The sequence below is a fragment of the Heliangelus exortis genome, chromosome 3, assembly GCF_036169615.1.
Source record: "Heliangelus exortis chromosome 3, bHelExo1.hap1, whole genome shotgun sequence".
Classification (NCBI taxonomy): domain Eukaryota; kingdom Metazoa; phylum Chordata; class Aves; order Apodiformes; family Trochilidae; genus Heliangelus; species Heliangelus exortis.
Window position 1 is genome coordinate 102,755,054 of NC_092424.1, and position 12,874 is coordinate 102,767,927.

Sequence of the window (12,874 nt, forward strand, 5' to 3'; positions counted from 1 at the left end):
GACCAGGATTCCCTGGGGAAAAACCTAAAGACCATGCAAACTCAGGCTTGCAGGTTGCTACTTCTCTGAAGTTAACAAAAAGTAAAGGTTAGGACAGGGATAAATTTTACACCACTGACAGGATATACATCCTCTAGTTGATGGCACTCTAGATACCATCTGCTTACATATAATTTAGTAATTTTGATTTTAAATCCCAGGCCACAGTTCTTTATTCTTGTTTTTGAACTAGCACTTTTAAAATGGTTAATTACACCTGTGTATTCTCTGGGCCTTTTCTTATTAAAATAACATGAAACTCAATTATTCTATGATTTTAAGTTGCTCTAGATTATTTATCCAGCTTTCCAGAAGCAGCTTTTTGCTTTCAGGTTTGACAGAATTTTTTCTCCTACCCTTCTATGCACACAAATACAATCCTGCCATGGCCCTCCCAAAGAAGCTGCTGAAAAGCTTCCTGGAAAGCAGGATCTGTGGTCACATATATGTCAGAAAATAGAACATGGCACATACCCACGTTCTGGGCTTGGAACCAGCAGGCAGAGTACATCTTGTGGCTGTACAACTAAAATCCTATCTCTCCAAAACAGTCTGGCCAGATCCAAACAGCCTTTTGGAAACAGTCCACCATCTCTCCTAACCCCAGAACTATGCTCAGGCATTATCTAGGAGAGTGTTAGTTGGCACAGGACAAAACTGTGTCATGAACAGTACTAAAAATGTAACAGTACAGTTGCACGCCATATCCATTTCTTTTTTAGTTCCTACTACGTTCGTGTATCACTATTACAGTACCTAGTTGCTTCTGGAGAACACAATTTTTACAAGTTAATTCCATAACTAGCCAATGCATTTCAGAATTAACTGGTCACCTTTCCCAGGTAGTATAGCTTCTGTCTTTAAGCTCACAACCTCACCTAGGTGGTTGTTGCTTTCAAATCACAACAACAGAACCAAATACATATTTGTGTTTGTACACGTGTTTTATGCAGCACACGCAGAAATTTGCACTCTCTAGTTTTTGGAATTTTTAATGCATTCAGATAGACTGAAGATCAGCATCTGACTTTTTCATTTCAGCAAGCCTGGACTGCTGCCAGTAGAATGCTCATCCAGCCCATCAGATGGTATGAAGAGAGCATAGCTCTACTGACCCAGTCCCAGTGTGCAGCAGCTGAGACTGCTTCTCCAAACTTTACCCACACTGGGGTGATGAGCAAGGAAGAAATTCAAACACTTTACATAATCAGTGTTTCGAGAACAAATTTTCTGTACTTTTTCAGTAACTCACAAACTTATCTATATCTTCACAGATTTTTTCCTTCTTCTAAATTAGAAGTCCCAAATTACTTAAAAAAATAATCATGTATACCTGAATCAAAACCAGTTACCCTTAACTTGCACAGAAAAAAAAAACAGGCAACAAGTCTTTGTAAAGACAATAGAGGCATATAAAAATTTCCCAAGGGAAAACACAACTATACTAGTCTGAATTTGGATGCAAATATTATACTTTAAAAAGAATCACTGCATTTTAAACTTTGTATGGATGCAATTATGAAGTATAATAAAGTATGAAAAATTACACACAGTACAAAAACAACTGCTTACCTACAGATGATCTCACTACATGTTTCTCCACTTCTAACTCTGCTTACCCTGAAGTAGCCTTTAAAATGTAAGGCTATTGACAAAACTGTGTATTATTCTATAAAACCTTGACTGATCATTTATAACTGTTGAAATATTGGCTGCCAATCTGGTCCAGTGAGTCCACTGAGAGTCCACCAAATAACTATTCACTCCAACCTAACAGTCCCAAATGATGAAGTTCCATGCCTCCATTTCACTGGAAATACTTTTTTCAGTGTCTTGAATTACAATTTCTGCCTTTAAAAAAGATGTAAAGATGAGATTGTACCCCAAAAGAGACATCAACATTTAACTAAAGATCATCACTCCAACAAACCAGAAACCTCATTATCAGATATTCCAAGAAAAACAACCAAAACCCTACAGTATCACAAAACCCCCTCCCAGATTAAGTGAAATAACAAATTTTTAAGTAAGTGACAACTTTAATAAATCTGAGTGATGATAACACTGCTGGCATGAGACAGACATTTATTTGTCACAGATCTTGGCCTAACTCCTAGTTCTGATGTGGAAAAAAGAAACAAACCAATAATAAAAAAAAAAACCAAAAAAACCAACAACAAAAAAACCCCAAAAACCCAACACCAAACAAACATACAAAACCCCAAAAACAACTAAAGAGAAAACCAAACAAACAAAACAAAAAACCCCAAGAAAACAAAAACAAGAAACCCCACCAAAACCAAATAAACAAACAAACAAAAAAACCAAAATCCAAACCCAAAAAAACCTGTAAGAAAAAGAAAATGTGACTTTAGGTCCAGAATTAGTATGGCCCTTTTAGTCTGTTCCCAGGGTACCTACGGTGACACAAAAAAAGAAGACACTAGAAAATGACTGTTCATTAGTAAGTTCTTGATTTTCTTCAGTTCCCTCTGGACTCTTAAATGCTTCATTTTGTAAAAAAGTAAATGTTTGGATTGAAGAGCACTACTTTTCACAGTTGTCAACAATCAAAAAATAACTCAAGTTTCCACAGGTAGATCCACTCTGCTGTAATTTCTAAAACATCTTGTGTTATACTGAACAAGAGAGACAGCAGATTTACAAGTCCCTAGGACAAATCGTTTCACAGCATCAGTAAGTAAAGGGAACATAGAAGGCTGACTAAACCCAAGCTGATCAATAGTATGAATCATGGACACAGAGATGGCTTTGGAAATATACAGAGGACACCAGCAGACAGCACAGCATGGCTGAAGCTTACAGTTCAAGACTGTTCTACTAACCAAGAACAGAAGCTGGGTTAATTGCTTTGAGTCTACAAAGCCAATGTGAGCCTCATCAGTGGGAGGGCCATGCTTTCTGTCACAATCTGTGAAAGGAAGTCAGGCAGCTCTTGCTTTACTGTACACTGAAGGTCACTGCCAGACTGCAGAGCAAGCGGGTGCAAGGACTTCTCCAGTCAAGGAATGCCACCAAGATGTCCAGGTTTGATTTCTGGGCTTGTCTTCAAAGAATCACCAGAATAGTTTGTTTTCTGGAAAACTGTAGAAAACTTTTTTCTGGAAAACTTTTTAACAATGCAAAATCAAGCGATAATCTTAACTATGCCTACCTACAGCCACTGGCACAGGACAGAACACCACACAGTGACACAGTTATTCTCTAACCACAAGCAGGGAAGTGTCTGCAGGTTTGAAGGACAGCGTAATCCCTGAAAACTGTGGTTTTTATCTTCTTTCAAACTCCCTTATATCCTGCTTCCCTTCAGAATCTCTAATTCACACAGAAAAAAAACCCAAAACAAAAAAACCCCAACAACAAAAAACCCACAACATGACAACAACAACAAAAAAAAACCCAAACCAAACCAAAAAAACAAAGAAAAGGAAATTATTAGAAGAATGAAATGCTTTACTTCAACATCAGCTGAAGGAAATACCACCACACACTCTGCTAGCAATATTCTACTAAACACAGAAACAGAATGTCTCGCACTGTGTACAAGAAACAAAGCTACCTGAATATCCAACCTCCCCCCTAATCCTCATCTTGTGATACTCTCTGAAACGAGTCATATGGCTGCACTTTTCTCCTTTTATGGTCAAAAGAAAAGGGGAAGGGAAATCAGCACCCTGAGCAGGACGGATTGCCATACGAGCTGAGAGCTGCTGTACTTACTGCTCCCTCATCTCTACTTCAGTACTTTTAAGAAAATATATCCTGAGAGAAAGAAACCCTAAGTCAAGTTAGTGCATATATAACTACATGCCACCAAGTGTTTCATGCTCAACTCATCAGTAAAGAATGTATTAAAACCTAAAAGATAGAGGGCATATAATCTATTTGCATTTGCTTATCTACCATCTCCTTTCTTTGTGTGAATGTCCTGTCAATACCATGTGAATCTCTTCTCTGGGAAACAGCTGTAGTGACAGTATGACTCAAAGCAGCAATTAAAATTATAGTACTTTCTGCAGCATGGATTTCCATGTGTTCCACACCATCCTGGTGCCCACCACCCACCCCCAGCTCAGCTATCTTGCTTTTCTTCAGCAGCTTGCTCTTAGGAGTCAGGAAAAATTACCATTGATCTGACTAATCAAATTTGGCTTTTTTTGAGAGAACTGTACAAATTCCATTAGCCCAACACTAGGGAGAGGGAGACATCCAGAATTCTATATGTACAAGGCAAAAAGAAATGATTGTTGCTGCCTTAATAATCGATGTTAAAAGCCTAAATTATGAGCACTCCTACCCTACCCATAAATAGCTGAAGATTTGAATAATTATGAGGAAACCCATCTCCTCTCCATTCTCAGGTGATGGGCTGATGAATTTTTAAGAACTCCCATCTCCCACCCCATCACAGGTGACAGGATTCATCAGCCAGACTACCACACTGTACACGGAGGCACCTGCTGAACACCAGCACACACCCTCTCTGGAGTCAGGGAACTATTTTTCAGCCTCACAGTTACCCATCGTTCATTCAGAGCCACCTTAGTTTCCCTCAAGTGTTCCTGTGCAGTCATTCTGAATTTTATTTGGATATCACAACTTTATATTTGACTGCTTTGTTCGGGAGTGATCCTGAAAACAACTGAATTCAATTACATGAGTTATGCTTGCTGGGTCACAGCCCACGTATCAAAGTTAAAATACAGATAGGCATTTCCAGGGTCAGAGTCTCTGTCCTTAAAACTTTTTTTTGTTGTTTTTTTTTAAGGAAGGAAACAGACTCCCTGGTTATCAGATCATTATCACGTCAGATCAGATGGCCAAAACAGCAGAGTTCAGTGAGGAGTTTAAAATAATGCCATCATTTTTTGAAGTCTAATACTGCTTTTACACAGAAGATGGAATCTGTTAAATATATATGTTTGTTATTCTTAAGAATTACCATTTGCTCCCTGGAAGCTTTGAAGTGTTACCAGTGTGTACTGAATTCTCTTTTGACAAAGTGTTATTTCATTTTAAACATGGAATATTTCTTTAAAAAGTAGTATTTTAACCTGTAGGTGTCCCTTTGCCTTATGAATAAATTAAAAGACACTGACTAACAGCAAGCACAAAAGTACAAACACTTTATTACGATTGTGGTGACTCAGACTGCCCGGATTTGGCAGCCCACAGTGTTCCTCAGCAGCAGAACAAAAGGGGATTTTTTTTGGCGGATTTACTTTTAGTTCAGTAAAGGACAACATGATACTGTCTGTGCTGTAATGAATCAAACCCTCAGTAAAACAAAGGAGTAAGTAGTCAGATCCCAATCTCCCAGTTTTTTGCCTCGCAGTATAAAAATGGACACGCAGATTATCTGCATTTCTAAGGCCTTGAATATGTGTACTCTTTCCCCGTCTTTTGGGAAAAAAATAAAATAAATAAAAGTAGTACGGGTATAAGAAGCTATAAAGATACTTATCAGTTCTACAGGCAACATACTGCCAGAATACTTCAAGATCAGAAAATATTTTCTGTACTCCTCTGGAATACAAGAGATGTTGATACAAAACAGTACGTGGATATTTTAACATCTTCTCTCGTTAAAAACATAAACCCCATAGACTTAAGTGCTGCACTCTTACAAAATCTCCCAAGTATTCAGAGCATAAAACACATTTAGAGAGACTCATTTTCCAGCATCCTCATCATGATCTCAATTGGAAAGGCAAACTGACCCTGCAGTAATTGGTATTACAGAGCTCTGCTGCAGCACGGCCTTCTGAGAGGGTGAGGGAAGTGTTCCAGTCCTACAGGGCATTTATGTTTTAATAATACAAACATAGGGAAAATAGTTACAGTCTATCAGCTCCCATTTCCTCCACCATCATCAATTAGTAGGGAGATGATTACAGACTTATTTCCAGAAGCTTCTAAAGCAGTCAAAGTCCATCATGCAATCTTTATCTGAAGGAGGCGCCAACAGTCTTCAGATGATTGTCTAAGCAAAACACTGTGCAATTACAAAGCCATACACCACAAGGAGTCAGGCTGTGTGTATGTGGGTGGGAGAAAGCATAACTGAGACAAAATTAGATTGCTTCTGGAAATAAAACGTAACAAATTTAAGAATCTAGTCTTCTAAAATTTAAACAAGTTTGAGGAATATTATTATAGATTTTCCCCTCACCATTGCTTTCCTCTTCCAATTTCTACAGCATTAAATAAACCTTAAAAAAATTAGAGCTAGCAAATAATCTGTACCAAATAAATACCACTGCACATCTCTCATGGAGGCTATTTAAAAACTACTCTGGAACCAATTTACTGGAGATAGGATCATATGGATCACTTACCAGAGAGAATTCTCCTCATTCTCCAAAACCAATTCTGCTCTGCAAGTGGCAGCATCACTCAGCATTTCTGCACCAGCTAACAACCAACAGTAATGAATTTTTGCCCCACAGCTTCACGCCACTTTTAATATGCATGAGGGAAACCAGAAGACAAACTTTCCCCCTCCCCTTTCCCAGAAAGCCATTAACTCAAGCTAACCTCCCAGTCTTAATCTGGGGTGGCTGCAGAATGAAAACTGAAACGATTGGGCTAGATACCAAATACAATACATAGTAAAGAAAATAAAACAGAAAGAAGCTTTTCTTTGAAATGCCTTTAAGACAAACAAACAAAAAATATAACGAAAATGACCCCTTCCTCCTGCATCTCAGTCTAAGTAAATTCAGTCCTAGGATACTACAGGGCTCAGCTCAGTTGCAGAGGCAAATAGTACAAAGTGCTCTTAAAATATCCCACCTTCCCAGCAGGTGCTACTCTTCCAGCTATCGTGCATCTGCTAGCCAAGCACTGACACTGTCTGGCTGTCACAAAGCATCTGATCAAGGATAAGATGCCTGTGATGGACAACTAAATCAAGCCAGGCTCAAATTGTGCTCTAATCCCAAACTAAAGACTTTCTCCTGAAGGAAACCTCAATCCTGACAAATTCTGGCATTCACCCCCCACAACTCTACATTTTTCTTAGATTTACTAGTCCATCTGAGACTAGAAGCACAAAACAGACTTGGAGAATTCTGAACATGGCTATAATAAATTTGCATATATAATAGAAATCAAAACAGGGGAATAGTATGCAGGAAGACATTTAACCTAATAGGAACCAAGTTGTGAAGGCTGTACCTTAAAAGACATCCTACCTTGATGCTCAAGAGGCACCTATATTAATAAAAAGGTTTGTAAACCCTCCATGCCTCCCCAGAAGGAAGATACAAGGTCACCCTTTTCCTTCACAAGCTGATGAGGAAAGGAGTCAGGCAATTTTTAAGTTTTGGAAGAAGGCAGGAACATGCCTCCAAGCACCACCAAGCGATTTAAGGGCACTGGGAAAGCAAATAGAGAGGAAGTAAAAGTGGGCGGTCGGCTCTTTCCAGGCGAAGAGGCTGGCTCAAAACCACATCTCTGCATGCCCCGGTAGTGCTCTAACCCACACACCATGGGTTGTCCTAGCCTATTCCTGATGAAATTGTGAAATGGAAAAATATTTACTGGATGAAAGAATGAAACACCCATAGAAACCAGACTTTCCTCAACTGAGCTGAATACCTTGATCACAAGGCAGGAGTCACCCTCCCTCTGGCCTAATTAATTATGCCTTTCAAAGTAACACAGTTGTAGGTGAAATGAAGGATAGCTTATGACAGGCTGCTTTTTGCAGTCCCCTGTGAAGAGGGAGATGTGAGTTCAAGTTACTTCAAGCTGAAAAGGGGACAGAGAACCAAGCTTCACACTTCACGGGTAAAGGATGTAAACTAATGCACCATCAAACAGGAGGAGGAGTGATTAGCACCACTGCAAATGCTTCTTCCCCGAGTTTGAGTAAGTAGCTTACACTTACTTATTTCTTAGCAAACAAGCTTTTCAAATCCTGAGGGCACATTCCCATCTCCAGATGCCAAAGGCAGTTAGGCAGGAGAGAGATGCCACTCTCCAGAACAGTCACAGTGGCAACATCCCTGGATGGATGCAGAAATTAAGCTGTGTCTGATTTTCTTCACAAGAAAAAAATACAAACAACAGTGTGCTTTCAGACTTGAGTTTTTAAAACATCAACCTTAGCTTTGAGGCATCTAGTTGTAAAATAGGCCACTCAAATAATTTATGAATTCAGGCTGTAATTCAACAGGGAGATGGAGATGGATTCCTCACACATTCCCCCAGTCCCATAAATTATATATAAAGAAGCTTCTAACAACTACTTAAATTTAAGTTAAACCTATATGTATAGAGAGCTATACGACAGCACAGAATGGATGTTACTTAGAATGCCAGTATAAGTCTACACATCCCCTTAATAACACTGAACCACCTCCACAGTGTTATTAAATTGTGCAGACTTCAATGCCCTGTTATGACTCAGTCATCCAAGAGCTCACCACAGACAAGGAGAGGACCAAACTCAAGATCCCAGTATGCTCCATGCCATATTCTAGACATGACAACCTTCATGCTTTATTGATGCTCTTCAAGATGTCTGAGGAACATAAATTCATCAATTACATTGATTAATTTAAGACTCTAACCAAACCAGACTAGCACTTGTGATAGGCACACAGAACACCACAAGCTGCGTTGCAACTGGAACCTTCAATATGAACTTCTTGCCTTTCACAAACTTCACAAATCCTTTACATAGACTTACTCAAAATTTATCCTTGTATTTATACCTTTTGCACTGCCATTCACCTAGACCATGATGTTAACAGTCAACCTGTACATTGCCACTACCAACAGCCCTACTCAACAGCTATCACAGACAGGAAAGAAAAAGGATGAAATGCACAAAAAAGCCCCCTAAGGCACTGGTTATGTAGTCTACTGACAAATTTATAGATTAGACATGAAAATTTCAGCCATTAGCATGCAAAATGAGCCATTCCTGAATAAAGTAAGAATGTATCTGCCCATGGCAGGGGGGTTGGAACTAGATGATCTTAAAAGTCCCTTGCAGCCCTGAAAATTCTATGATTGTATGACTAATATTTAATTTAATGCAAACATGAAGATACCAACCATGATTATTTTTAAACATTTAAATCCAAAATAATAATAAAAAAAATCTTTCAAGCACCCATGAATTAGTGCTTCACTTGTCCTAAAATGTATTTGTCCTGTATCTATTACTGCTATTTTTTCTGTAGAAGCAACTACTGCTACCAGTTTAAATTAAGAACTTGTACCATGCATTATATAAAGACAAAATTAGACACGTTTTTCATTTCAATTGGAAGTGTGAACTGGAATTCTGTTGAAGTAGAGGAATGGTAAATTCTTCACAAGAATTAGGCCCTCTACATCACACATCATTCACACTGCTCATATCATCATTCACACACGAATGCATAGCAGCTTCTATTGCAATTTTAATTTAAACAACAAAATTCAAATTTATTACTGCATTTTTTGCAACTCTCAAGCTGCCCCATATATTAAATATTTTAATTCATGCCTCTCAAACTGTTTTCCCTGATTTAATGTTACTGTTTTGCATTCCTAGATAACTTGAGTAGAAAGCACTGCTAAAAGAATGATTGATAATACTGAAACAGGTCCAAATACATTCTGAATTCAGTACAGAGGAAACACTGTTCTGTCTCCTTCAAATCAACATTCAATATTAGTATGCATATTCCCCTGTCCACTGATGGTAGAGGTCACACTGACTAGATCAGCTTGTATCCAGGTTTTAACAGGCAACTTAATGATGTCTGGATTGCATATAGGTTTTGGCTATAGAAGAGTATTTTCCTGCTTTGTATAAAATGTGAACTGAATGACCATGTTCATGTGCTACTGCATGCATTACACATTTAGGGCTAAAGAATGCCAGTGAATTTACAGAACTAAATTTCTCTAAAACCTCTAATTAAAGTGTATTTAGAAACATGAATATGATCTATTAGAGAGGTCTTAGTTATAGTATCTGTACACTTATAAAATACTGTTTCTGCTAATGTGTGGGAATTGTTATTTATTTAAAAAGGATCTAGTATTTTTGACATGTATTTTAAGCTCTCATTTTGTATAACACGTAACACATGGAATCTGCATACATACTGCACATGCAAATCCTCAATGTCTTTGTGAGGCTACCATAATGCTGAGGACAAGATATTTCAGCCTGACAAAACAGTGTCAAAAAACGATGTCATTAAGACAAGCTAAGCACACTAAAAATGAATTGTCTTCCCAGCACTGTAAAATTCATTATTAGACTCACTGTTATGCTGAAATGACATCTGCTGACAGTAACTATGCAGTAGTATCCAAGATGATCACCATTTTTCCTTTGTGAACTAACCAAGTATTTTTTATTCTAATTAGTAGCATACATTGTCTTTTTAATCACTTGTGGTTTGTTTATTTTGTTTTTAATAAAGAACAGAAGTTCACAGAAAAAGCAAAGCTGCAAAAACAGTGCAGGAGGGCAGTGAAAAAGTGCGAGCAGAAAATAAAATAAATAAAATATTGGGCAATCACTAGGAAACCATATAAATAAGCCAGAGAGCCTCATTTATACTTGCCATAGTTTACATATAAGTGAAATCTTAAAAAACTGATACACTATACAACGGTGGTTCAAACTGAAGTTGAAGAATTTTATTCTTAGTTGATACTTTATGCTTTTTATGAATTTAAGTCAAACCATTCATGCTATTCCCATAATCTGTAATTTCATTTCATTAAAACATTTTTTTTAAATCTACCCTAGGAAAGCTAAATTCATAAATAGTAAGGCTTTAACACTATTTTTTTAATTCTGGCCTGGAAAGGCCAGAAATTTATTCCTTAAAAAATTTTAAAGAGTACATTTCTGATGGTTTTCTTCCTTATGTGTTATAAAAATATAAAAGTTAGCATAACAGAGGAAAGGGAAGTATCAGCTTGGTTCTTCCCTTAGTAATATGAGTTGGGGTATTTTTGTAGCACGGTGCTGAGCATGTGAAATTCTGTGCCCACAAGGCAACCTCATGTCAGGACAACATTTCATTCCAGATCCCCCCACCTCTCCGAGTTCACAGCCAAAGTAATTTTAATTTTTTCCTGACCTTGCAGATGGCGAGAACAGGAGGAAAGTAAAACACCTCTGTTCCCCTTACCCTACTTTTCCCCCCGTATAGATACAAGTTGTCTTTAGGATCTAGTAAACAAAAAGGGTGCCAAAATCGGCTGCATGGCAGTCAAAGATTTCCAGGAACAAGCTGGATACCAATCTACATCACCATCATCGCAAAGTTATAAGCAACACCACCGAAAGGATGTGAAGTTAAGAGTCTTGCTGTGTTGCCAGCAAGTTATGGAGCATCCGATTTTACTCAGTGGCGTCGTGTATTACTGAGACCTTAGCATAACAAAACACAGATAAATACAATTAAAGCTAAATGGTCTTCAAATTAAATTACGTCAAAAATAATAATAAGAAGAGATGCAAGCGTGCTCTCTGTTCACTGTAACACATCTCAGCACGGACAGAGATCCAAACAAGACGAATGCGGCACTATAGATCGCGCTTTTCATCTCACGCCTACGTACACCCTTCTGCAAACACCGCGTTCATAGCACCCTGCACCCAACAACCACCAGCAGCCGGAGTAGAAAGTTTTCGGTAGAATCAAAGTTGTGACAGTGACATCCCCCCCACCCCTCTGTCCCCCCACTACAGCCGCGGAGTACTCACTCCAGTAAGGCACCAGACGTGGTGTTTGGGTGATCTCCTCGGCCAGTGTTCGGGTTAAACCAGACTGCCCTGGGCCCGGGTGCAGGCAGACAGGTCCCCGCACCACCGCTGCCCTGCCCCGCAGCCGCGGCGGCTCCGGCATCCACCGGCCGGCAACGAAACCCCAGAGGTTCGCACCCTGCAGGGCCTGTGCCCGGGAACAGCGTCTCTCCCGCCTGGGGCAAGGCCAACGGGAGAATCTCCGCGGGGGCTCGCACCGCAACCTTTGCCTTTCCAAACGCAGTCGGTAGCCGAGGAGAGCCCTCCCGGCGCTCACCGCCCCGCTGCTACAGGGGCTGCAGGGGTCTGGTCCGGCTCTTTCCCAGGCAACAGTTGGCTGTGACCCCCGGCGTCCCCGCCTGCCCCCCCCGCAGCCTCGCCTCCAGGCCACCCCCGCGGCGGCGGTGCGAGGGGCAGGGGCAGCCGCCTGCGGCCGGGCCGGGCTGGGAGAGGTGATCCCGGACTGCAGGAGCGGCCACAAAGGCGGCGGCGAGGGCTTAGTGGAGAAGGCAGGGAGGCGAGGGGAGCCCTCCGGCAGGAGAACGCTCGGGAGCTACAGAACCCCGTCCCCACCCTGCTGCCGGCGGGGCTGATGCGGGGTCGCCGAGTGAACGAGCGGCAGAGGCGGCTTAGCCCGCCCGCCCCCACGCAGCTCCCGGGCGGGCGGCAGCCCCCGGCTCCGCCGTGCCTCTTTCTCTCTTACCTGAGCCGCCCGTCGCTGCTCAGCACTGCAGGGACCCTCGTCCATCCCCCGCGCCTCCCCCGCTCCTCAGAGACAGCCGGCGGAGCTCCGCTGTATGGCGCGGCCCAGCCCGGCCCGACCCAGCGCGACGACGGCAAGCAGGCCCGCCCCGCAGTGGCTGCGTACGGCTCCCGCCGGCGGCCAGCCCCGGGCGGGCGCTGCTCCCTCGGATCCGCCTCCCGCTGGCTGAGGGGGGAGAGGGAAGCGCCCTTCGGCCCTTGGGGGGGCAGGAGGGAGAGGAGAGGTTCTCGGGACGGTGGCAGTGCGGGTGTCGCGGCCGCACGGCTATGAACAAGAAG

At 41.2% G+C, this 12,874-nt stretch overlaps 1 protein-coding gene across 13 annotated transcripts in view; it reads right to left on the reverse strand.

The window, feature by feature from the left end:
• Positions 1 to 12,655, reverse strand: part of CYRIA (CYFIP related Rac1 interactor A) — a 53,829-nt gene extending 41,174 nt beyond the window's left edge. For 11 of the 13 annotated variants that reach the window (XM_071741958.1, XM_071741951.1, XM_071741969.1 and 8 more), the window contains exon 1: positions 12,537 to 12,655. The gene's annotated coding sequence lies outside the window, so the exon portion shown is untranslated. Of the gene's footprint in view, positions 1 to 7,256; positions 7,400 to 11,794; positions 12,240 to 12,536 lie in introns of those variants that run through there. The other 2 variants (XM_071741960.1, XM_071741961.1) reach the window with 2 other exon arrangements.
• Positions 12,656 to 12,874: the final 219 nt, after the last annotated feature.